The sequence below is a fragment of the Podarcis erhardii genome, assembly GCF_964252035.2.
Source record: "Podarcis erhardii genome assembly, chromosome: 1".
NCBI lineage: Eukaryota > Metazoa > Chordata > Lepidosauria > Squamata > Lacertidae > Podarcis > Podarcis erhardii.
In genome coordinates this window covers 92,694,607-92,721,045 of record NC_138497.1, presented here as the reverse complement: position 1 = coordinate 92,721,045, position 26,439 = coordinate 92,694,607, and the positions used below count along the sequence as shown (strand labels likewise).

The 26,439-nt window shown below is 42.4% G+C and overlaps 1 protein-coding gene across 3 annotated transcripts in view; it reads left to right on the top strand.

Annotated features, from left to right (window-relative positions):
- The first annotated feature begins 2,880 nt into the window (after positions 1-2,880).
- Positions 2,881-26,439, top strand: part of LOC309346809 (uncharacterized protein) — a 69,146-nt gene continuing 45,587 nt past the window's right edge. For 2 of the 3 annotated variants that reach the window (XM_081871022.1, XM_081871023.1), the window contains exon 1: positions 2,890-3,034. The gene's annotated coding sequence lies outside the window, so the exon portion shown is untranslated. Of the gene's footprint in view, positions 3,035-26,439 lie in introns of all 3 variants that reach the window. The other variant, XM_081871024.1, reaches the window with a different exon arrangement.

Below are 26,439 nucleotides of genomic sequence, written 5' to 3'. Positions count from 1 at the left end.
ACAGGATCTTTGCACTGGGTCACCCCAAATTCACCATCAGATCACATAGCATGTCCATGGCTACAGCCTGCACCAAAAAAATCACGCACCCACTGTGGCCTGGGGCCACAATGGTGCAAAAACGTGGTTACAAAGCACGGATCCACATGGATCCTCAGGATTTTTGCATTGGGTCACCCCAAATTCACCATCAGATCACATAGCATGTCCATGGCTACATCTTGCACCAAAAAAATCACGCACCCACTGTTGCCTAGGGTCACAGTGGTGCAAAAACGTGGTTACAAAGCATGGATCCACATGGATCCTCAGGATTTTTGCATTGGGCTACTCCAAACTCACTGTCAGATATTAAAAATCTTTATAAAATAGAGAATTAAATACATACAGAATGTTAAATTTTCAGTTTCGAAATATTAGTACTAGTTTAGTACTGTATTTCTATATTACTATAGTACTGTAATTGTTATTTTCAAATACTTAAATATTTTTAGGATGTAAGACCCAATTAAAGCCCGTTATTTACATACAGTATTACAGTATTTACATACAGTATTAGGCATACTGTATTAACTTTATTAACTGTATTAAAGCATTAACTTTGAGATATTATTTTTATTTAATGAACCCTCAGCCTTATTCAAAGTAAGCTTAAATTAGCTATTTCACTTATTAATCAAAGTGCTATTACTGTGCGACAGCAATATTTTATGTTTTATTCTTTTAATGATAGTTTAGGATTTATTTAAATATCATTTCAATCTTTTCAGAGCTATATATTCACTGCTCTGTAATAGTCTATAAGCATAATTGTTACTGTAAATTAAATTAGCTTTTTACGAAAATACCGTGCGTGTTTATGTTTTGTTTCTTTTTTCAAAGCCAAAAAGTGTTTCAGGCTTGTCGAGTTTCCCGGAGTGTGGAGTTATAGAGAGTCGAGTTTTCGGGGTTCTAATGTTGATCATATGACTCTAAAATACTTTTAAAAAACTTTAAAACTCACTAATTTTCATCTAAAATTTAGAAAACTTCCCGGGGCAGGACCCCGGTATGGGCCCCCCCAATATTTTTAATAAGTCGGCGCCCCTGTCTGTGGTGACAAAGGGCTCCCTGAAAAGCAAAGTTAGCACAGGCAGCAGCTTATTTTAACATATCTCAGTAGGCTGTCAAACTGATGTCAATAGGTTCCAAGCCCAAAAGATCCTTTCTCAGCTATTGTGTGAATAAATGCACAAAGCTTACTGAGAAACTACTGGTGTTTTTCTTCTTCCAGGAAACAGAATTAGGTGTATTTATATATATTCAAAGAAATGAAGGATAGATTAGATGTTGTGATAACTGCCTTTGCACTGACAGCAAACTGGACAAGTCACATTGCTCCATTAAAAAAACACATATATTCTGTTTTCAACAGGTGTTTAACACATGCTGTTCTGACACTAATCCATCTCGAGTCTTGTAAATGGGGTAGAATGGATGCATAAATAAAATATTCTTCTTACTGGGCAACAGTGCCTTGTTTTTGGACAGCCCCGTAGTAAATCAGGCATTATAAAATACAATGTTTTAAAAACACAGTATCATTTTACTCCCGGGGTCAAAGAAAGTATAGCGTTATCAATTGAGAAACAACACGGGTCAGGATCGGTCGGTCAAAAGACTATGCAAAGAGCTGCATGTGCAGATTTTTTGTGGACATGAAGACACTAAGAATCAGAATTGTAGAGTTGGAAGGAACCCCAATGGTCATCTAGTTCAACCCCCTGCAGAAATGACAGCTAAAGAATCTCTGACAGATGGTCATTCAACCACTATTTTAAAACCTCCAATGAAGAAGAGGCTACTACCTTCCAAGGTAGTCCAGGCCACTGTCAAACAGCTTTGTCAGAAACTTAGTCAGAATTTGTACCCTATTTGGGGATTACATTGCTCCCTTTGGTCTATTCTGAACCTGTTGTGAACTGCCCTGTGATCTTTGAAGGGCAGTACACAAACTTAATATAGTAATAATAATTGCACTATATTCAGGTATATTGGTTTTTTTTTTTTGCAGAACTGGAAGCTCAGCTGATATGGAAAATAGGACTAAACCTTGACCTAACTCTAACCTGTTGGCAATTCTCTTCACTAAATGTCAGCTCATTCGGTCCCTCATGAAAACCCCATATGACCTTGGCCCTTTGGGACTCCCAAGTCCCAAAAGCATTTATAAACAGCAGTGGTAGCACCTTAAACTTGGAGAATCATAACAAAGAGTCTTGTGGCACCTTAAAAGACAAATTTATTCTGGCGTTGGCACAAGCTTTTTGTGGAGCATATACAGCCGCTCCATCTGTAACCCATGAATTGCTTATCCTCTTGCCACAGTCAAATTTGTTGAAGTCTCTGAGGTGCCACGAGACTTGTTCCTCGTTCCCCGCTGCAGCAGACCAACACAGCCCCTCCTCTGGAAATATTCAATAATGGCATTCTCTGCGCGAGATAAGATCTCCCTAAATCTTTTGTCTGGCGTTATCTCCGTAGACATAAACCTGCTTCCACGGGGGGGAAATGCGTTGGGAGTGAAACGAGCATCTGGCTCAGCGAAGCCCCTTTCGGGCAACCTTGCCCTCCCCTTGCCTTGGAAGCACCCCTTCCTTCCCCGCCCGCTTCGCCCTCTGGAACAGCAGCTCCGTGGGATCCCAGCAGGTGCATCCCTCACGCTCGCCTACGACACGCCCAGGCGAAGAAGCTCCTTCCCAGGCCCGGCCCCCTTCGCCTCTTTTGCATATACGCCGCAGCTACCCAATCAGCGCGGACGCTGCTCCTCTCGCGCGCGCCTCTCGCCGGGGGTTGCTGTGGCGACGGACTAAACCAGAGGCTGCCCGCCAGCCTGCAACAAGCTCGGCAGGGGAGGAGGAGGAGGGAGGAGAAGAAGGGGAAAGAGGAGGGCTCGCTTATCAGCCGCGCAAGGTGCTGCAGCGGCTGGAGCCGAAGACGGAGAGCGGGCGCAACAAAAGCGGCGAGGCGCAACATCCTAGCCGAAGCGCTCCAGGTAAAGGAACCGGGAGGCTCAGCAGGGGACGGCATGGGAACAAAAGCCGCGTGTGTAGAGCTGGGGGGGGGGATGCAAGGCGAGAAAGGGGTGAGGGGAACTTGCCAAAATGGAAGCGGGGTAGATTGTGGCGTGGATGGGCGCTCCTTCCCCGTTAGGGGTTGTGGTCGTTGCCTTGATTTTGTGTGTGTGTGTGTGTGCGTGCAGCTTCCTTCTTGCCTCTATTGTGCGCGCACTGCACACAATCAATAAGGCGCATCCCGGCTCTTGCGGATTCCCCCCCCCTCCCCACCTCGCTGGTTGGTGCGTGAAGGTTTGCAGATCAAAAAAAGGCATTAAAGTTGGGGACGGAGTTTCTTGCGAAGGGGGGGCGAGGAAGCTGAAGTGGCAGAGGGGTTGGTGGGGCTGGGTTGTGGAGGAAGGCGTGAAGGCGAAGAAACTTCCCACTTGGGCTTGAAGGCTATTCGTCGAGTGCTTTGCAGGGTTAAGTTCTGTATGCAGATACTCACGGTTTTGTGCCCGTTGTGTGAAAGGTGCCGGATTCATTTTAATTTGTAATAATAATAATAATAGGCTACACCAGAGAACTGTGCATGGGGCTCTTTGGAGTTCCGGCTATCCATGGTGGTTTATGGGACTGCGGTGTTCTGGAAAAAAGAACACAACCATTTAAAATAAGGGCCACCGTGTGTAAAAGGAAGGGGTGCCTCAGAACCAAAGCTGCAGCAACCACTTGTCAGTTGGGGATTCCACAATCATGCACCGGTTGTTTCTGCTTGACTCTGCCATGGTTTTAAGAATGATTTCTGGAAAAGAAAAAGCTGCCACCTTGCATAAACCAAACATTTAGTATTCAATTTAAGAGACTGCTTGAGTTACTTCTCAGAACGTTTTTCTTTCTTGTTACAAATTAACATCCATTTCTCCTTTCCATGTGATTGTATCTCCACATTTTATGTACTTATAGCTTTATTATTATTATTATTATTATTATTATTATTATTTAGAAATCCTCATTCTGCCATACCTTGTCTGGTAGGGATTTCATCAGTGGGGCTAGTTGTCATAAGAAGACAGATTTGTGGAAGTTTGGGGGTCATTAAAGGAATAGCTTTGTTCAGAAAGACTGCGTGGAAGGAATTGGTTTCCAAAGCAAACCTGGCTATACTGACCCAAGCTTGCAGGGCTGTTAGCTTAGGCTTTGCTACAAAGGCAAATGGCTGCGTAGAGTGAAAGGGAGAGCTACAAGAGGTTAGTGAGCAGGCAGTGCCTTCTCTTATTTGCCTGTGTTCTGGTCATCCCTCACCCCCTTGAAATAGCAAGTCAAGAACATCATTAAATAAATAGAAACCACATCATACATTATCAGAGTATCTGCTCTGGTACACAGACCCAATCCTTTTGCTACTAGGTCTGTTACCTGCCAAACAGCCAGCCAGAGCTGCATCCATATCGGAATTGTCACATTGCAGAGGCAAGGCATTGCTTCCAAAATGCATTAACTCCTTTCCTGGCCGTGTCTGATGCTCAACAGACTGTTCTTACAGTCTGGGGACGACTCACCATGCCTTTTTGTTGTACCTATTGTCCTCTTATTAATAATGATTTCTAACATTAATGATAGGCTGAATGAAAGTATGAATTAAAAAAAAACCCTAGAGATGAAACGAAGATACTATATAAAGGATGAATTTTCACCTCCCTGTGGAAATTTGCATGCAAGGGTTGTTTAAGTACATGATCATCCATACTGCACTCACCAATGCAAAAAGCACTGTTCCTGTTGGATATATTGAAAAATAGGATTTCCCTTCTTTTATAAAGATTTGAGGGAAATCCAAATACTTTCCAGTCAATTATTGAGATAGCTTAGCATCTGTAGTAGGCAAAAATGCTAAGCGTTCTCAGAGCAGTGGGGCAGAAAATGCGTACATTTCTGGATGATTGTTTCCCCATCTGGGATAGCTGATTTCATACTTCTTGTAACGGGAGTTCAAGTGTTTTTTAATAAAGAAAGAAAAGAGAGCTGCTTAGCATCTCACCCTTTGAATCAGGAGGATGTGACTCATTTTTCCTTTCACCACTCTGATTCATAATATATTCCCCTCTTTCTTTTATACATATGGATTTGAAGCCCCAGAAGGCATTGGCAAGGTCATCTGTTTGAATGCTTGTGGGGAGTTATTTCATTGGATTATTGGAAAATGTCAAGTATAAATAGAATTCCAACGTGAATCTATAAATAACCAGCCAAAGCCAAATCTACACCTCTTCAATTATAATTACACAGCAGAAATTTAATTCACAATTGTTCCTAAAGGCTTGGGTGTTCTTTGCATTTATTTGCTGTGGCACTCATAGAAGAGGGGAACAAAAAGTCGAGGAGAGCCTAAATTCAAATATCACATTAAAAATGGACTTGTGGGGGTGATTTGGAGGCAAGTCCTAGATTCTCACCTTCACTGCATTATTTGTTGCATAGGAATCACTCAGCTTTGCCTACCTCATGGGGTTGTGGTGAGCCCTGTGAAAGACTTGGCATGGTAAAATGCCCTATAAGCAGCCTTAGTAACAACTTCAATAACAATCATGCTTTGTACCAATTGTATCTTTGCTGATACTGCTTTTAGATATAACACAATGCATGGCACAGGGTAGCGAGAGGTTGTTCTCTGGAATGGGCATTGCACTTGCATAGAGCTCAGCTGTTGTTCCCAATGCAGGTACCACAGCTCAGTGACAGCACATGCTTTGCATGCAGAAGGTCCCAAGTTAAATCCTTGGCATCTCCAATTGGAAGAATTTGATAGCAGATGATGTGAAAGACCCTTTCACTTGTGTCAGATGATAGCAATGAGGTCATCCGTGGTAGCTGTGCCTGCCCTTTTTTTTACCAAGAATGAGCACCTTGTAAAGTTAAACTTTAAATGCCCCCCAAATAATTACTACAATGTCCTATGTGCGTTCTAAAGAATGGGGATGCAGCCTGGCAGGTGTTGAGGCTGCAAATCCAAGGCCGACAGGCATTGTGGTATATCTGCATTAGCCTGTGTTATTGCCATTTCCACTACCTCTAAACGGCGGGTGTAGGGAATGTGCACATGAAAATGGCATGGGCAAGCTCATATCATGTCATCCTTCTGAAAGAATTGTATATCTCTCATTTCTGGGTCTGACCTGGGTCTCTGTTTACGTGGCATTCCATATTCTGCACTCTTTGAGAACCTGGAAGCTGAAGCTGTTATTTTTTAGCACAGGCCAGCACAAATACAAGTTTGCATGCCAATTATAAAATGTGAACACAGTTTTCTAATAATACAGTGGTACCCCGGCTTACAAACACCTCGGGTTACAAACACTTTGTGTTGCAGACTCTGCTAACCCAGAAGTAGTACCTCGGGTTAATAACTTTGCCCCAGTATGAGAACAGAAATTATGCAGTGGTGGCAGCGGGAGGCCCCATTAGCTAAAGTGGTACCTCAGGTTAAGAATGGTTTCAGGTTAAGAACGGACCTCTGGGACGAATTAAGTTCATAACCAGAGGTACCACTGTACTTGGTCTGCTGTGGAGCTTTTAGGACCACTGGTTTTAATGTGGCTTGCTGACAGGGGCATCTCACATACAGATGGAAAAGGGAAGTGCAATATGCGTGCTGGAGGAAGCATATGCTGATGTAGGAAAAACATACTAAGATCTTTTCCCCAAAGCAAAGTGATGGGAAACTCAGAAATCAACATATTTACTCAAAGGTGGGAAATGTTAATGTGAACGAGATGCTCAGAATGTTTGAAAGAAGAGTGATTGAGAGTAAGCCAAGCTAAAGAGTTTGCCACCTTATAAAGCATAGCTAACTGGATGACTGATTAATGCAGATAAGAACAGGTGGGTTACCAATTATTGGGGCCATAGACTAAACATTATTCTGTACCCCTCAACTTTTATGCCCAGTTAGATGCAAACCCTGGTTTGCCACCAAGCATATAACCAAAGCCATCGGTGGATACAATGATGCTGAGGACATTTTGCAGGTTTTCATCATTCTTAAAGCTGTACTTTAGAAAAGCGAAAACAAACCCCCAGAAGTATGATCAGCATAGCTACAGCAGATGCATATATTTTGGTCTGAGAGACCTTCACTGTGTCCCACTCCTGAAGAATATCTATCTGATTATGTGTTCATCTACTCTTCTAAAAATGTGGGGGGGGGGCCTGTAGCTTTATTTGGTTGTGTGTGTGAAATTGCCTAGACTATTAATTGCTTGTAATCTGGTTTGAATTTCCTATTGCCTTTTAATTATGCAGCCCAAGAGGAAATGGCTGTAATTAGGAAAACACCGAACAGGCTTCTTACACCCTTCAATGAGGCTTTTGCCTTCCTACTTGTGTTGGTAAAGTTATCAAGCTACTGATGCTAGATCAACTCTTCATACTATCAAGAATTGCAGTAAGGGGGCAATAGGTTTTATTATGCAGCAGAGATGATCATTGATAACACAGTCTCAATGGAAAGCTTTTGATTGCTAGGGTCTGACTACCGTCATATATGGAGTCGGAATGAAATCTTTCTCCAGATCTGTTTCTTTGGAAAACTTGTAATTTTCCTTAATTTCATAACCTTGTAACACCTGTATTAGTTTTTAATTCTCACCTAAATAAAAGCTTCTTTCCCAGGACTAATATCAGCTTTGGGGATAGGGACAGTTTCTGCAGACTGTGGCACACAGGGAAAAGGGTTTGTTTTATTATTAATAATATTAAGGGAAAAACCCTACTTGTGTACGGTGGTATTGATTCTTTCCCCAGCCTAATTTTCAAAGTCTTTAATATTTGCATGCTAAATCTTATATGCATTTAACGTCATATATATTTCGGCCTTGGGATCAGGTTGCTCTACAGGCAGTTTTCTGCAGTAACACACCGTAGTGTGCATTGTAGTGGTTGACTTTTGAGGGACAAGAACTTTCATGGGCCCTTCTTTGGGGGAAACAAATGAATAGCTGACCTCTGTTACATTGTGCAAGCCTATGGTTTTCTATTAATCCTTTAAAAAAAAAAAAAATTCTCATTGATTCCAAAGATCAGGTGACCATTGTCTTAAATATATATGAAATCACTAATGGCAACAGGTCAGCACAAATAGGGGGAAACAAGAAAAAAAGGTACAGAAATATTCGAAACAAGTTTTGTCAGTTCTTTTTTGTGTTCAAGCCTGTGAAAGGTGATTTTAAAAAACACACACAAAATCCTTTAACGACAATTCCATATGCCCATTGTATGTTGGGGGAGGACCTACTTAATCATATTGTTGCACAATTTAAAGCAATAAAGCAAATGATGTGCATCAAAACATTATATATATATATATATATATATATAATGAATATATATATTCATAACTTATATATATAACTGAAAAGGTGTTATTAAGTTGAAAAGGACCTCAAGGGTCACCTGTGATGAAGGGCATTCCACTACTTTTCAAGCCAGCCTGCCCTATGGTTGAAAAACTGATCCTTTGGTGCCCAGAACTGGTGTCCTAGGTGAGAATGGAACAAAGCAGAATAGAGTGATACCGTTACTTCTTACAATCTGGACCCTATAATTATAGTAAAGGAACCTTTGCATGTTTACTGTGAAATAAGTCTCACTGAGTTAAATGATACTTACTTCCTACTTACTTCCTAGTAGGTATTTTATGTAGACAGTTGTGTCAAATCAACAGATGCATGTCAGCTTTCTGATGGAAAGCTAGGCAAATAATTACACAAATTCTAATTAATGCATATGCACGGAACTATACAGAGTTTAAGAAAATATTAATTTCGGTCACGATGAAGTCATTGCAAACCATTCAGTTATTTTGTTACATTAATACATAGGACATGTAAATCTGACATATATTTTAATCTGTAATTTTAGTTTTTTATGTATACTTATAATCTATGCTTTTAACTGTTGATTTTATTCATTCTGCTTTTTAAACTTGTTTTTAATTTTTTTTGGTAACAGTCTTAAAGTGTGTATTTTATATTTGTGAATTGCTGAGAGGTTTTCTTCAGAGCTAAGTTATATTCAAATTTTATTAAACAACTAAATAAAATTAAGTTAATAAAATTCTGTATAATGTAATAGAAATTGCATGCACAGGAACAATAAAATATATTGGCAGCCTTTTCTAGTGCTCAGATTTGTAAACCTTTCCTAGTGTGAATTTCACTAGGTCTTGCCTTCACAATGATCTGGTTCAGATGTAACGTTAGACTTGGCTTAGCCTTACATCAGTGAGCCTTGGGCTTGTGTGCCCCTGCCCCTGCCTCTTCTCTGATGCAGCCACTTGTAAAACATGAAACCACAGTTTAGATTACGTCCGAAAGAGGCCAGCATGTTCTATCAGAATAAATCACCTATGTCCTCATTGAATTTTTTCTGGAGGCAAAGGCACTACCTGATGGTACTTTTTGCCACTCAGGTAGTTTAAAGACTATGGTTTAATATGGAGCCAGCAATATATTTGCCAGCAGAATAACCTGTGGGTAGCAAAGTCAATGTTAAGTGCAAAGTGATGCACGTTGGGGCAAAAATCCCTAACTTCCCATATATGCTCATGAGAACTGACCCGGCTTTGACTGACCAGGAAAGAGATCTTGGGGTTGTGGTGGATGGCACAATGAAAATGTTGACCCAGTGTGTTGTAGCTGTGAAAAAGGCAAGTTTCACATTAGGGATAATTAGAAAAGGGACTGCAAAACTGCCATTATCATATCTATGGCGCAGCTGTGCTTGGTGTACTGTGCTCTGTTCTGCTGGCCACGCCTGAGAAAGAACATTGTAGAGCTGGGAAAAGGTGCAGAAAAAGGCAACCAAAATGATCAAGCAGCTAGAGCAGCCATAGGCAAACTCTGGACCTCCGGATGTTTGGGACTACAATTCCCATCATCCTTAGCCAACAGGACCATTGGTCAGGGATGATGGGAATTGTAGTCCCAAACATCCGGAGGGCCAGAGTTTGCCTATGCCTGAGCTAGAGCAACTACGGTACTCTGCGAGGGAATATTACGGTGTTTGGGACTTTTCAGTGTGGATAAAATGGTGTGTCGCTGGCGAGGGCATAATACAGGTGTATAAAGTTCTGAATAGTGTTGAGAAAGTGGATAGAAGCCAGTTTCTCCCCTCTTTCTTGAGATCACCCATTGAAGCTAAATGTTAGGAGATGCAGAACTGACAGAAGGAAGTGTTTAAACTCTGGAATCCAGTGCCGCAAGATGTAGAGATGGCTATAAAAGTTTACTAGACATGGAGGATAAGGATATGAATGGCTACTAGTCACGATGCCTGTGTACTGCCTCCAGCCTCAGAGTATGCCTCTGAGTACCAGTCGCTGGGGCCACATGTGGGAGAATGCTACTGCACTCAGGTCCTCTTGTGGGCTTCCCATGAGCATCGGATTGGCTGATTTGAGAACAGGATTCTGGGCTGGATGAGCCTTTCGCTTATCCAGCAGAGGCTCTTAGGTTCTTATGAACTCATCATTCTGTAAGCAGTAAACTGCATAATAACATTTTGAAAGACAGAAATGGTGTTCACATCAAGAGCAGGGATTGGAACTGACAAAGTCCAAAAGCCACTTGAGCTCCCCCCCCCGTCAATAAAAGTATTGGCAATCACTTGCGTATGTTAGTTAAGGTCACAATTTTGCAGGCCAGGTTGTTGTTTCATTTAGGGCTGAGTGGCTTTCTGGAAAAGGATACTGCTTGGGGGCCTTCATCAGGGTGCTGCAGTTGCAGCTTCCTGTCACATCCGATTAATTCTGTGCCCTGTTATCACTCACTTAGTCTGTGATGCTAATGCAACATGATGGACTCATATTATTGACTGGATTATTTTATTTACAGTCCCATAATTTAGTTAATTGAAATGGAGTGTCTGATTATGAAACCATGGAGTATTTTCTTTCCTCCTCCTCCTCCTCTTCCTAAAGCATTTGTGCCCTCTGTCCTTGCAAAGCCCAGAAGACTTTACAATGATGGGTTTTGGCAACTGAGGCTACAGTCTTGTACTAACTTACCTGGAAGCAAGCCCTGCTGAATGCAATGGGACATACTTCAGAGCTGACGTACATAGGATTGCACTGTGAGTGAATTTAATTAAAATATTAATGGTGCGCTATAAAACTAGTTTATACACATGTGCCCTTTTTTTCTGAGGGAGGAACTCAGCAGTGGCAGGAGCTCTTCCATGGAAATGGGTTGGGCAGGTGAAATCTTCTGCGCAGAAGTGAAATGTTATCACATTTGTGGGAATTAGAGTCAGCTCTGCCATTAGGCAGAGTGAGGTAGCTGCCTCAGGTGACAGATAGTTTGGGGAAGCAAGGAGTGGTGCCAAATTGTGGAGGGCTGATCTTTGTGTGCAACTGCAAGCTGCTCAGCACCAGCTGAGCTATCCTGGGTGTGGTGTGGAATGCTGTCTCAATGCCAGTGTTGACATAAGAGTCAACCTCTAATGTGTTTGGCCTCAAGTGGCAAACTATCTTGGGCAGCCCCTTAGACTAGATCTAGCTCATTTAGAATGAGTTAGTGCTACACTGGCATTTTATTTTTGTTTGGAAGTGCCCATCAGGACCAGCTCAAAACATATTGCTGCCTGAGGCAAAATACAAGAAGAAAGCTGACTGGGCTGGCAGTTACCTTTTTTTACTTCAGTACTGGCAATAGGCCAGTGTCACACACCACACCAAAGAGAAGCAGACTAGTTTAAAAATGTAGGATAGACTGTGTGCCATATACAACTCTGCTTTCAAACAGAGGAACTTGTGGCTGGGGGCTGCCGCTGGTAAGTTCTCAAGCATCTGCTGCCTGGTGTGATCACCTCACTCTGGCTAATGGTAGGGCTGGCCCTGGTACATTTTCCTGCTAAAAGAGGTTTCTGGTGCCCTTTCCACCTCAGGTTTCTGCCACTGTGTCTTCAGATACTCTGTACTAGGAAAACCCAATTGCTGGGTGTAGTTGTACACAGATGTTGCTAAATTTGGATAATGCCATAAAAATCACACACATAATTTGTAAAATTTATTACAACAACCAAGCAGTCTGAATGCTATTCTGGCTCCCTATAACCTGTAGCAGTACCTGCAAAGATCCCATTGGTCAGCTTGCCTGTGGCAGATGCTGCCAATGCATATTAGTTTCTCTGTGCAAAAACAAAGCTATGTGTTTTCTTTGATAACAAACATATTGAAATTCTTAGGATGCCGAAATCCATGTTCCCTGCCATATTATGTCTTCCTGTAAGTCTTTGGTTGCGTAGTAAGACTTGGGCTATGACAGTGCAATACTCCATCTAAGGATATCATTTCATAACCACAAACTCAGCCACTTCAGAAACAGCACACTGAAATATAAAACCTGAAGTTGAAGACAGTTTGTTAAAGGGTGTGTAAAATGATTTTATCAGGTCCAGAACTTATACAGTTTTCTCCCAGTTTGGCATTTTCCCAAGTTGAGTACCTTTACTGAGTGACAGTTGACTTGTCCAACCTTTGCTTTTTGAAATCAATACAAGACATAATAACAGCCCTCCTAATGAATGCTGATGCCTATAGTACCTTACTTGACTTGTAAAGGATTTTCAGTGAGTAATTTTGGTAAAGCATCATCTTCTGAATGAGCAATTTGTTTACTTAACAGAGCACGCAGATTCTTATGTCTTAGCAATGCTTGGGGCGTATCTCACAAAGAGCTCCTACACTCCTGATTTGCTGTTTTAGTATTGATGTGGAAGTGCCAGGAGAGCAAAAATCCCCCATACACAGGACTGACACATTGTGCTGACTTTGCTCCTCTGTCTGTACAGAGCACCTGCTGTGCAAGCCCTGCGCTGACAGACAGGTGCATGCATGACTGCGGTGCAGATGAGTGGAATATTGGTAAATGCTGAACACAGACATAGCATTGGTGCTGAGGGGTTTGGGTCAATTCCGAGGAGAAACGCACAGAGAGATGCCATTAGATGTGAAATTTATTAACTACTGTATTACTTGAGAATTGTCAGTTGTGTTAATGGTATTGCATGGAAATGATTTACACTTAGAGCAAAGCATCTGAGATCCTGCTAGGATCTCCAGATATGCTAGGATCGTGTCTCGAGGATATTGGTTATAAAAGAGAGAAGATTTCAGGAAAGGTTGTTTGTGGAACGTGATGCCATCATCACATTGGTTGCTAAGTAAGTACCTGGTGATTGGAACACACCCAGGTAGCTGAAAAGCTTCTGGTGTTGTCAAACACTGCTCAACAGCTGGTCAACAGATTAGCACAGTGAATTCATAGCCCTTCGGGACCAAAGGCCTTCCCATACCAAATGCTGGTTGACCTTGAATCCTGTGAAGGGGTGGCCCACATGTTTGTCATGATCATTCCATCCAGTGTCCATGTTCAGCACCAAGACAGGAAAACAGCACCTAAACCATCAAGTCATCAATTCCATGGAGGGTGTGTTGTGAGACACTCTACTTTCTGTGGACATTGGTATAGTGGGGAGTGAAGTGATCTCTTCCATGTCCGTTCATTCTTGTCTGGCGGGGTAGGCATGGCTATTTAGTGTACGATTCATTGTGATGAAACCTCCTCTGCCTGTCGAAGGAACCAACTCTGCATGAAAACGGTGCAAAGCACTGCTGAAATTGTCTCTCTCACTGTGTCTGTTTGCAGTTGGGGAGGTTATAACATTATTAAAATACATTAGCTTTAGCAAAGCTCCTTGCTTGTCTCAGTAGCACTGCATTAATGTTTGTCTTGGCTTTGGGACGTAAGAGGGTTTTTCTTTTTTTAAAAAAAATCGCTCTTATTACCTTTATAGACATTTAATTTTTATCAAGAGCTGGAACCAAAATCCCTAGATTCCAAATGACTCTGTAAGAGAGCCCTCAGGATCCTGTAATTCTTCAAAGAATCCTGCAGAGTTCAGTGGCCTTTCACGCTCACTTTGCATGAATCTGCACTATTTTGGCTTGCAGCTTTGTTAGAGTTCTGGGTAACAGCTCGGTACTGGGTTGTGGGTTTTTTGAAGTTTCTTCAAGCAGCACTAATGCAGAAAGCTGACATTTTCTGTGTGGAAGAAGCTTAAGATTTTGAGCATTGCAGCCCTCAAGCGAAGGCTCCCTGAAGGCACTTTACTATGGTGGTTCTCCACACTGGAAGCATAATAATTAAAAGTCATTTACTTCAATGTATTGGCCCAGATATGGGCAGTGCCTCCATGATAGCAGATGTAGGGGATGTGCAGTGGTGGTACAGATATATTTAAGGACTAGCGCAGTACACTGTAGCTCAGTAGCTTAAGCCTAGCATGCTTACCAGGTTTTTGCCCTTGGGATTGTGAGTTTAACCCCTCTGATCTCCCTTGCTTTCCTTAGGTGCCATAAACCACTGTTATTACACTACGATTAAAAGCACGTTATGTTCCTACATGTAGAAAATGAGTATATCAGGGTAAAGACTGACTTTGACATCTCTAGCAGGGATTTTTAATATGGGAGAGCATTCAGTTGCAATCAGTTTTATCATAATATGATGTATTTGTCTAGGGGACCTCTAAAACATTGTTCTTTGGCCTGTGACTCCATGTTCCAGTCCCTGAAGCTCCGACCCCTTGGGCTCAGGGATGATTCTCAGAAGACCTACACTATACACTTAAAGCAGTGTCATACCACTTTAAAGAGTCATGGCTTTCCCCCAAAGAATCATGGGAAGTGTAGTTTGTTAAGGGTGCTGAGAGCTGCTCGGAGACCCATGTTCCCTTCACAGAGGTACAATTCCCAGAGTAGTTTAGCGATCAGTCCCTTTTCCCAGGGAGCTCTGGAAAAACAGGAGCAATTGGTGCTTCAAAGGGAAGCATCACCTGGTGTCAGGTGACTGACAATGGGTGGTTCTGCCTACCTGCCAGAAAAAAAAGTTCCCTACCCCTGGGTAAGTGGTCATCCGAAAAGGTAAGGGGAAGTGGTCCCTTCTTGTCTTCATGTAATATGAGCACAGTTTTTAAACAGTGGGAAGGAAGCACAGTGAAATATAGGGACATTGCATTGGATGCCAGCACGTTTACACAGTTTCAACCCTTTGGGCAGCATTCAAACAGGGATACTGGAAGGATTAGGAACTATTTCCTAACAACTGCCCATGACTCTTCAGCTTAGCAAATGTCACACATTTGAAAACCATGAGCGTACATGAAGGAGTGACCAAGTAATATTTTGAATATAGGCTGCTCAAAAATCAATGCTTGTTGGACTGTTCTGTCTGTGTGAGGAATACGTATTATCTTTCTCCTAGAGTCCAGACTTTAAAATGACAGAGTAATTTACCCTTCACATTTAAAACAAAGCTTTTGTTTCTAAAATGAAAGGGAGCTATCATGGGCGGGTTTTCAAAATTACTGTTTCCAAATAGTTCTCTTACGGACTTGACTCCCATTTGCACCTGATGCTCTATCAGCGCCAAAGACCAGTTTCTGCTTGGCTTGCTTATATGCACAGCCATCTTTGAAAGCCGTTTTGATCCTTGATACCCTACCAGCATTATTTGACAACTGACAATAAAATCTACATTTTTACACAGGTACATAGCTAATCAGCTTTTTATAAGGGAAATAGCACCTATGGTGTATTGCCGGGATGGGGCCCCTAGATGTTGTTGGACTCCTTACATTTGTCCCTATTGAATTTCATTCTGTTAATTTGGGCCCAGTTCTCCAATCTGTTAAGGCCATCTTGAATCCCCATTCTGTCTTCTGTGGCATTAGCTACCACTCCCAGTTTGGCATAATCTGCAAATTTCATGAGCACCCCCTCACTTCCTTCATCCAAGTCGTCGTATCTAAAGATGTTGAACAGCAACAGGCCCAGACAGAACCCTGCAGCACCCCACTGGACACTTTTTCTAAGGATGATGAGGAACTATTATAGTGAGCACTCTGGGTCTGGTCAGTCAACCAGCTACAAATCCGCCTAACAGTTACCTTGCCCAGCCCACATTTTACCAACTTCTCCGCAAGAATATCTTGGGGGACTTTGTCAAGATACACCGCGTTTGTTCTGTGAAGAAGTTGTTTGGCTGTTGCTTCTGTTCAGTGTAGCTGATCAGCGAAGGAAAAATGCCAGTGTGAACACATTCAGGGAGCTGAATAAAGAGGACAGGCCACAAGCACTGAAGAAAACTTTTGTATGCGCTGTTCTGGCAAATAACTCTTGGCAGGAGAGGAATGAAGGGTTTTTTTAAGTGTCCTTGTATAAGTGCCTGACCATGCAAAAGCAGGCCATTCACTTCTCTGGGTATGTTGAGTAGGGGAGGATAGGAAGAATAAGATCAAAATACGGGAAACTTGTTGCCTAACTGGAAGGTTGCTGGAATTGCTTAATTTTAGCTGTGGCGTCTCAAAGGGAAAGCTGACTCCTTGTATTCATAGGCAATGCTATCCTAAAGCTTTGGAGCAACAGGTGAAGGAAAATAACGATTAAAGTACAATTAAAATAAATAAAATATAAGAAGATCTCACTAGGCCTCACAGTAGGACACAATATTGGTGCTGGAATGGTAGAGAGGAGGGAATAGCTTAGCAAGAGTGAAGGATGAAGCCAGATAAGCTAGTGCTATAAATCAGAGATGGCCAGTTTTTGTATTCTTGGGGACCACAATGATCTGAGAGCCAGAAATGTACTTTGTTACACTTACGCAATTTAACTTTCAGTGATGTGGGGTAATTTCCTGGAAATCTTTTTTTCCATTTCATAAGCTCATTAGTAACAATGAATTGATGCTAATTGATGCTAGAAGAATGGTTGTCAGTTGGGTTTGCGAAAACAAACTTTAGTGTGTCAGTGGTGTTCAATATCTTCCCCACTACCTTAAATTTAAACAATGTAAGGGAAGGGCATGCTATTGTCTTTATTTTTACAAGCATTCCAATGAACAATACTACCCAATATAATATTTAAACCACATTAAGTGTGCTTTAATTCCTCCCCCTTTCAAATATTTTAGGTCAAATACTTGTGTATTGGGGCAAAAAATGAACATGTGGCACTTTTTTTAAAGAAAAAAACATTGTTTATGAAATATAAGTAAAATAGACATGCTAAATTAGCTAACTCTATGGCATCAGAAAAAAAAAAAATCCCAATGCAAATTACCCTGTGCAAATTCAAAACTTTCCAGAAATCTCCTATCACTGCCCTCAACACACAGTCAAAGTCAAACAGCACCACTGGGAACAGGCCCACCCAACATCATACAAAATGGGCTGCAAGAGTACTTTAACATGGAACCCATGGGCTACACATTGCCCTGTTGCATGTGTGGAGGGAGGGGGGGGGAGAGCAAGCTCAAAATTTGACAACTGCTCCCCACCCTTGCCTTCCCTTCCCCAAGCTGGCTAAGCAATGCACTAGGCGTTGGGATGGAGGCGTGAGGCTCTTGGGGGAATGTGCCTTAAAAGTGACATGTTAGTCATGAGAAATGTACCAGGTGGTTCTTTTATTACAGAAAAACTAATTGAGGAAAAAATTAGCACCCCATAGCTGATAAATGTGGTGCTAAATATTAGTAGTGGACAGACAACAAGCTGAAGGAGGAAAAAAAACTGATGAAGTTGACTTTTTATGGTTGCAAATATATGGATTTTTGGATGGCATTAATTCTCAGTGTGTTTGTAAGTTAGATATTATCATTGCATATAATAATAACATATATCATGGTTAATTAGAATGATCAGCCTCTGGAAAAAAAAATCTATATCTCATGTCATGTATTATGCAAAAGCATGCTTTAAAAAATAACGGTAATGAAGTACTTGTATATTGATGCTTATCCCATACAATATTTATTAACAAGTGTTTAGCTGCACTGACGTCAAAGGGGAAACTTTGGAGATAGGAATACAGAACATAGGATAAGAGTTAAGACACGGACCCGCAAAACAGATTAGAGAAGATCACTGTGACCTTTGGAAAGCAAACACAATTCATTTTGGATAGCAGAAAATACTTCATATTAACTCGGATGATAGCAAATGGCAACCTGTTTTTTAAAAATGCAATTATAACCTCACCACAAAAGAACATTACAGTGCCTTTTAAACCAGTTGTTCCCAAATACTTATTAGGAATCACCAGTAAATGACATAATTTTGCTTTCAGTGCACATAAAGGAAGTCCCCCTGGAAGTGATGGGACTTGACAATATTCCACTGTTCCCAGAGAGAACTGTATGGCACAAAATGGCCGTCCTTGGTGTTTATATTGAAAGCAAGGTGGCAGGGAGCCCTGTGCACTAGCTGCATAGACTTTGGTTGGCTGGGTTGTATCCAGATCTTTTTGTGTGTGATGATATTCACTAGTGTGGAGTACTGGCACCTTCATAATCCCCCACCCCCAGCACTGGTTGTATACAACAAAGTCATCCAGAAATTACTTTCAGAATACAGTGGTACCTCGGGTTACATTCGCTTCAGGTTACATACGCTTCAGGTTACAGACTCCGCTAACCCAGAAATAGTACCTCGGGTTAAGAACTTTGCTTCAGGATGAGAACAGTAATCGGGCTCCGGCAGCGCGGCAGCAGCAGGAGGCCACATTAGCTAAAGTGGTGCTTCAGGTTAAGAACAGTTTCAGGTTAAGAACGGACCTCCGGAACGAATTAAGTACTTAACCCGAGGTACCACTGTAGTAGGATACGTAGAATCTTCACATGATATGCATCCCTTCATCACCTGTACCTCAGTTCGGTTATTTTGCAAAACACAACAAACTGCTCTTCCACCGCGAAGCATCCACGTGGTTGCCACCAGGCTGGCCTTCGGTTAGCCCTCATATGCTCTCATTAAGCATCTGCTACTTCCACAGCTGTCCCTTAGCAACACTGTTTCCCCGCTAAGAATTGCCTGATTTGCTAGGCATGGGGTGCCACCCACTGTGAAGGAGGATCTATAGCCCGTGGCCTGCAAGGTGCTACCCCTCGCTGAGTAGGAGGAAGTGCTGAATCCAGCTGAGCTGTTTCAGGGTGTTGCCTGGTGCAGAAGCTGGAGGTTGGGCGATTCACTTCAACAACAAGCAGAGTTTTGAAAAGGCACCCATCTCTTCCACTGTCCATAGAAGGTTGTGCTACAGGAATGGAAACCAGCATGGGCTGATGGGAATTTTAGGCCTAAAATACACTTGATGAGCCACTGCTTTACAACCCTGCCAATCCGTCCCTGTTCTCCATGCATCTTTACTCAGATTTCTGCTTTGTGAGGTGAGCCCATATTCTGGTGCATGGTGCTGCCATTACTTCCCCTGAAATACACATGATGCAAAGACTATCGTTCTCCCCTATCAACCTCTATAGTGTAAGGTCCATGTTATGTCTTATCTGAAGGATATTTAATGAACTGTTGCCATTTCCCTCCCAGGGTCTCCATTGCTACCTGCTGAGATCAGGAAGGGACTATTTTTCACCACCTAAGATCTTGGAAAGTTTTATTTCTCTTTCTAGAACAGATAATGGGGGACCTGTAGCACTCTAGATGTTGCTGGACTACAACTCCCATCATCCCATGATCATTGATCATGTTGGCAGCAGCTGATGAGAATTGGAGTACAACAGCATTTGGAGGGCCACAAGCTCCACCTCCCTGTTCTGCAGCTGTAGGGATTGTCCAAATTGGCAAATGGATGTTGGGTAGTTTTGTAATCTGGTATAACTTCCATTTGGGAGTCTTGGTGTCTACTCTGGAATCTACTGATCAAAAATTAAACGGAAACAAACTAAAGTTTTGAGTTGTATACCCGCCCACCCTGGTGTACAGTGATACCTCTGCTTACGAACTTAATTCGTTCTGGAGGTCTGTTCTTAACTTGAAACCGTTCTTAACCTGAAACCATTCTTAACCTGAGGTACCACTTTAGTTAATGGGACCTTCCGCTGCCACCGTGCCGCCGGCGCGCGATTTCTGTTCTCATCCTGAGGTAAAGTTCTTAACCCAAGGTACTACTTCCAGGTTAGCGGAGTCTATAACCAGAAGTGTTTGTAACCCAAGATACCACTGTATTCTACTTGTTGTTGGACTCCAGCTCCCATCATCCTTGGAAGTTGTAATCTAATGACTTTTGGAAGCTACCACATTAAGGAGGGAATCTTTTCCTTTTTTGAAATTCAGGTGCTTGAAGGAAAAGTAACCATTTTCTTTGCATTCCCTTCCCAGGTCCCACTTGGCTTGCTTGTGGTGGCTCAACAGGCAGCTGTCATTTGTGGCTCATTTTAACAACTTGCGCAGTCTGCTGCCTTGTCCTGAAGTCGCATCTAGGCAGGTATAGGTTTCATCCCAGGTGATGCTGCTGTGGGCACGTTACCATCTCAGAATGCAGCTAGGCTGTTCTTTTTCTCCATTTGGCTCAAAGCTGGTTTGAGGGAAAACATATCAGAATGCAATATTTCATACGAAATGGCAGGATAGCTACAGGATAACGTTGCATGTACACCACTTCCCAAGTGCACTGGGAGTGCACTGGGTACAGAATAAATGGGGGGGGGTGTACACTGCTGTTCTTTCTGGTTCCTCAGCCACAGATCAACGCCAGCTTCAGAGAAAGCAGTAATTCTCCAACACTGCGAGAAGCTTCAACAAAAGTCTGAGGCGCTGACCAGTAGGACAGTTATTAAACAAGAGGGCTTTGTTCTTTAGAACAGTTGCTTATTAACACACTTTCAAGGCCTCAAGCTCCTCTGGGAAGCTGCTCTACAAACCCAAGTAAGTCTCAAGCACTAGGTTCTTCTGTGACCATTTAACAGACATGAAAAACATACAACCAATGCTTACTTGTGAAATATATTTTCAATGCAGGTTCTATAATTATATATTTAAGGAATATTCGGATTGTTCGTTCTTTCCAGGCTGCAGCCAGCTGATTAACAGGAAGTTGTAAGCCTCCTCTTTTACACTGTAAACTCCTTGGGGGCAGGGGCCTGTCCTCCATGCACATCCGTGGCACTTAATAAATAAATAGAGTTGAGATCTGTTGGCTTCTGAGGTCAGCCAACACAGAAATTCTGACATAACATAGGGCCCATCTAGACAGACTGCTGTTTTATTTGTTTATTTATTTCTGCAACATGTTCTTAACACAATAATAGTGCATTGGTGATGCCTTTTTTCTGCTTTAGTTTGTTCTGCAGTACTTCCCCAATGCTACCACATTATTGCTGTCCCAGAGGGGGCTACAGTACAACAAATGCAAGCCAAAAATAAACAAGAATATTTGTGGTATACTGTACAAAGTTAAAGGCTTTCAGCAGGAAGTTACAACGGAATAGGCACTGATTGGGAGTGAAGCAATCTGACTGCCCTCAAAAGTTTGCTGGCACAAACGGTACCGAAAGCAGGACTTCTCTGACTGACTGTGACTCTCTAGTGGGTCTTTTAGACTGCGCTCTCTTCCAAGCCCTTCCTGGAAATGCTGGGGATTGGGACCTTCTGCATGCAGAGCAAATACTCTGCCACTGAACCATGGCCTTTCACACTTTAGGAGCAGAAGAGTTTCTCTCTCGAGACTTTGACCAGTCGTAAATCAATTTATCTCTGTGCTGTTTTCATCTCCCTGTTTTGCTGTTGCTGGATCTGCCATTGCCTTATGTCATTTTTAGACTGAAGTTTGGGTTTTCTTCGATGTTGATTCGAAAGCCAAAGTTTAAGACCTGGTAGAGGGAAGGGTATAATTCCACTCCTACCCCCCAATAATGAGTATATAAATGAGGAGGACGCACAGCTGCATGGGTGGCTGTATAGCACAGGCATAGGCAAACTGGGCCCTCCAGATGTTTTGGGACTACAACTCCCATCATCCCTAGCTAACAGGACCAGTGGTCGGGGATGATGGGAGTTGTAGTCCCAAAACATCTGGAGGGTCGAGTTTGCCTATACCTGGTATAGCAGAAAGAAGCCTAATATTAGGCAAAGGTTTGCACGTCTTTTGCCGAGAGCTGTGAAACAACACTGCAGCCTTTCTGAAATACCAGTGTGGGGAACTCAGCATGTAAATGACCTGAGCTCCTGGAAGATTCTTTCCATGGAATACAAAAGCATCAAGATTGTGGCGGATGGCAGCAGCCACTCTAGTCCATGTGCCTAGCAGGCAGGAGTTAACAACTTTGCTGTTACATAGAGGCTCCCTCGCTCCTCCTCCTTTTGTTGTTGTTGCTACTGCTGCTGCTGCCCTTTTCAGCTACAGCACAATTAACATAACGAGGTGAACTGATCTCTGCTGAACCTCTCCTGGAATCCATAGAGTTATTCTCAGATTGAATTTGGCCTGTGGATTTTAATTATCATCCAATAGAATAATGGCAAGGGGCAAGAGGACTGTGATGATTGCATATTCTTTTTAATTTGCAGCAACGCTCTGGGTGCAGATTAGCTGTCCCTGCTCCATGTTTACTATTGATCTGCTTTTGCTCTGCCTCTCAGGGGGAGCAGCATACAGTGTGATAAATGGATGGCGGCTTTCACTGCAGCTTTGCTTCAGTCTCTTTGTGGGACGAGACAAAAATCCAGATTCTTCCACTTGGACTGGTGTAATTCTCCTAGCACTGCAGTCAATAGGTCTTAAACTTATTATTTGAGTGTATTCATATATTGTGGAATTTTACCATGTTGTGTTCAAACATGCCCCTGTGAAATAATTTTTAACAACAGCACAATTGTTGCACAGTAACTATGCACGTGGCCGGACATGTTTCCCAAATCTGCAAGATGTACAGTGCAATCCTGTTCATGTTTCCTCGGAAGTAAGTCCCACAATGTTCAGTGGAGTGTATTCCCAGCCCAAGACATGCATAGGATTGCACTTGTAAGACTGCTTGATTTTGGGAGACCCTCATCCAGGATAACCATTCTCTTTAGCATCACATATATGCATTTGAGAGAGTGGGCAAGGCAGTTCAGCAAATACTTCTTTTTAGAAATCTGATGATCAGTGCTCTTTAAAAGTGATTTTTATATTGATATGATATATTGGTGTTACTAAGACGCGTTACGGGTTGCATCATGCTAGCTCCTTGTTTTGTTCACACTGATAGTTTAATATAAATAAAACCTATCTAAAGCTCTGCGTGTACACTGAGTATGTGCAGTAAATACATAAATGGAGGAAGTTGTTTCATACCTCCTGGCCCCATCCCTACCCACCCCTACCATGTAGATTCAGAACCACGTTGGCACAGAGCCTACACATGTACAAATTGTACGTTTGTGGGCTTTGTCCACACAACTGTCCTCAAACTGGATTGGGAACTTTCCTTCTCTAGTATTCATTTCATAACTGTTGATCACCAACTCCTATTATGTTTATGCTTCATCTGCCAGAACCAGTATATACATGGCCCATTGTTCCTCCAGATATCATTAAATTTTGTAATTGCACCATGCCACATCAAATGTGGAGGGAACACCAGCTGCCTCGTGTAAGTGGACAATGATGTAACTGTCACACAGAAGGCCACTCGTGTCTTTGTTACTATTATCATTATCACAAAATCTGCAGCTTTGGTTTTTCCCTCTACCCATGGCCATTGGTGCCTTAATTTCTACTATGCACAGAGCAATCACTGCAAATGTAAAATGCTTGTTCTCTCTCTCTTTATAAAATGCATGTGTGCTGCCCATGTTATCAGTCTGATAAGGGAGATAGAGTGTAAATATATTATTGACTTCTGGTGTTTTGGTTGTTGATTCCATCACACAACTGACTTTATAATTCAAGGCTTTCTATCCAATTAAAACAGCCTCAGAACTTACAACATTTAAACACCACTGAGACCATTTTATCGGCTGTGATAAATGGGTTTAGTTGTAGCTTTCCCAAAGCTGTTCTGTTTAACCTAAGCCGTGGAGGCATGCACATAGTTGCACCTGAAGCTTGGCTTTTACTCCCCTGTTGCTAATTAACTCCATTCGCTTCTGTCCTTGCAGTCATTTCTTTCTCAGAAAAAATTATTTCCCGCCCCCTATTTGCTTGGTTATTCTCCATTATCATGTTCTCAAAGGTATGAGTTCAAAATCACATGAACCTTGCTTCCTGCGCTGCATTTTGGGGTTTGTATATCCTGGACTGAAAAAAGCGAAAGGATGGTTGGCATCTGTAGTAGTTATACTCCCCTAGAAATGAGAAATTATACAAACACCAAGCTTTGTAAACTTTTGTGCCCCCAGGACTACACATGTAGGCTGAAACAATGATTTCTCCCTGTCATTTGAGAGATGAAAATTGTTCCTTTGTTTTCCTTTAATAAGCACTGCTCAGAACATGCTTGTTGTCATGAGGCAAAATGCCCCTGCAAATTTTCAGTGGTTGTTTGTTTTTCATTTGATATTCATCTCCTCGTGGTGAAACAGATCCAGACAAAGAAAATTCACTATTAGGGCCTTTCCACACAGTTTGCTGCGAAACAAATGTACAGTGGTACCTCGGGTTACATATGCTTCAGGTTACATACGCTTCAGGTTACAGACTCCGCTAACCCAGAAATAGTGCTTCAAGTTAAGAACTTTGCTTCAGGATGAGAACAGAAATCGTGCTCCGGCGGTGCAGCGGCAGCAGGAGGCCCCATTAGCTAAAGTGGTGCTTCAGGTTAAGAACAGTTTCAGGTTAAGAACAGACCTCCGGAACAAATTAAGTACTTAACCCGAGGTACCACTGTACACAATTCTTTTATTGCTCAAGCCACTCATTTTCCATTAAGCTGTTGTGGAGATATTCCCAGCATTCTGCTGATTTCAGAGCACCCTTAATGCATCTGGCAGTTGGACTCTTGGGTTGGGATGTCTTGGTGAGAAATTGGTGCAATTTGAAAATCTGCTTCAAAACAAAACCAAACTCTGTGACCTTGTGTGTGGCAGCTGTGAAAGAGGTGAATTCCATTCTAGAAGTCGTTAGAAAAGGGGCTGAAGATAAAAGTGCCAGTATCATAATGCCAGTATACATATTTAGGGTGCAGCTGCACTTGGAATATGGTGTACAGTTCTGGTTGACTCACCTCAAAAAGGATATTGCAGAGTTGGGAAATGTGCAGAAAAGAGCAACTGAAATGACCGAGGGTTTGGAGCTGTTCCGCTGTGAGGAAAGGTTGCAACATTTATAATTTTCATTTTAGGAAAAGGGGAATGTAAAGGGTGGGGGAACATGATAGAGGTGTTACAGTTGTGCAGGGTGTGGAGAAAGTGGACAAAGAAATGTTTTCCCTCGTGTGTCATAGAATTTAGGGCCGTGCAAGTAGATAAATAGGTACCGCTCTGGCGGGAAGGTAAACGGCATTTCCGTGTGCTGCTCAGGTTCACCAGAAGCGGCTTAGTCATGCTGGCCACATGACCTGGAAGCTGTACGCCGGCTCCCTCGGCCAGTAAAGTGAGATGAGCACCGCAACCCCAGAGTCGTCCGTGACTGGACCTAATGGTCAGGGGTCCCTTTACCTTTTTTAATGAATCTGAGTGTTGGGAGATTTAAGGATAACTATCTTCTACCTCCACTGTTGGAGACAATAAGCCTCTGAATACCAGTTTCTGGGAATTGCAAGTGAGGGAGGAGAGTGCTGTTGTACTTATATCCTGCTTGTTGTGAGTTTCCCATAGGCATCTCCTTGTCCACTGTGAGAAGTGGATGCTGACTAGTTGGGCATTTGACCTGCATCCATTCTTAGCTTGAAGGTGCTTAATCATTTCCTGGCCAACCATCTTTTCCTGCTGAAGCTTCTCCACCAAGTTGCTTTTACTCTTGCCAGACCCAGGTCTTGTCCCTGCAGTGGTGCGAAAGTGGCTAGGGGGAGGGGAGAAGAACCCCCCCCCAAAAAAATGGCTAACAGAGGGAGGGTTAAGCACCTACTTATTTCATACCTTCTCTGCCTCAAATTATTCCATTTTGAGGGCACTTGGCAATAGGTTGCACCTGCCCTTCCTAAAAATTAAATCATTTTAACTAATTGCTTCTTTTACAAATTTCCTTTCCCCTAAAAATGCTTTAAATTTGGGATGCTATGAACCTGCCTTCTCAAGCGCCGGAGTGCACTTTGCTGACACTTTATTAAACATGGCAAAGAGCAGTAAGGTATCTACCCATCGCAAAGTATTCTTTTCATATTATGTACATAATGGGATACAGGCTGTAAGAGACTTGTGGAGGGAGGCTACCACGTGGAACTGTTGTAATATAACTGGGGCGTATATTTATTGCTTATGAGAGAGAAAGAGAGAGAGAGAAAAATGCTTCAGTGAATAAGTTTACAGTGTTTCCATCCCCCCTTCAGTGCACCACGTGGTGGGATACATTTATAAGGCCATGAAACCATTGGGGAAATTACAGAGATTTTCATCTTGTTTTGACATTTCTCCA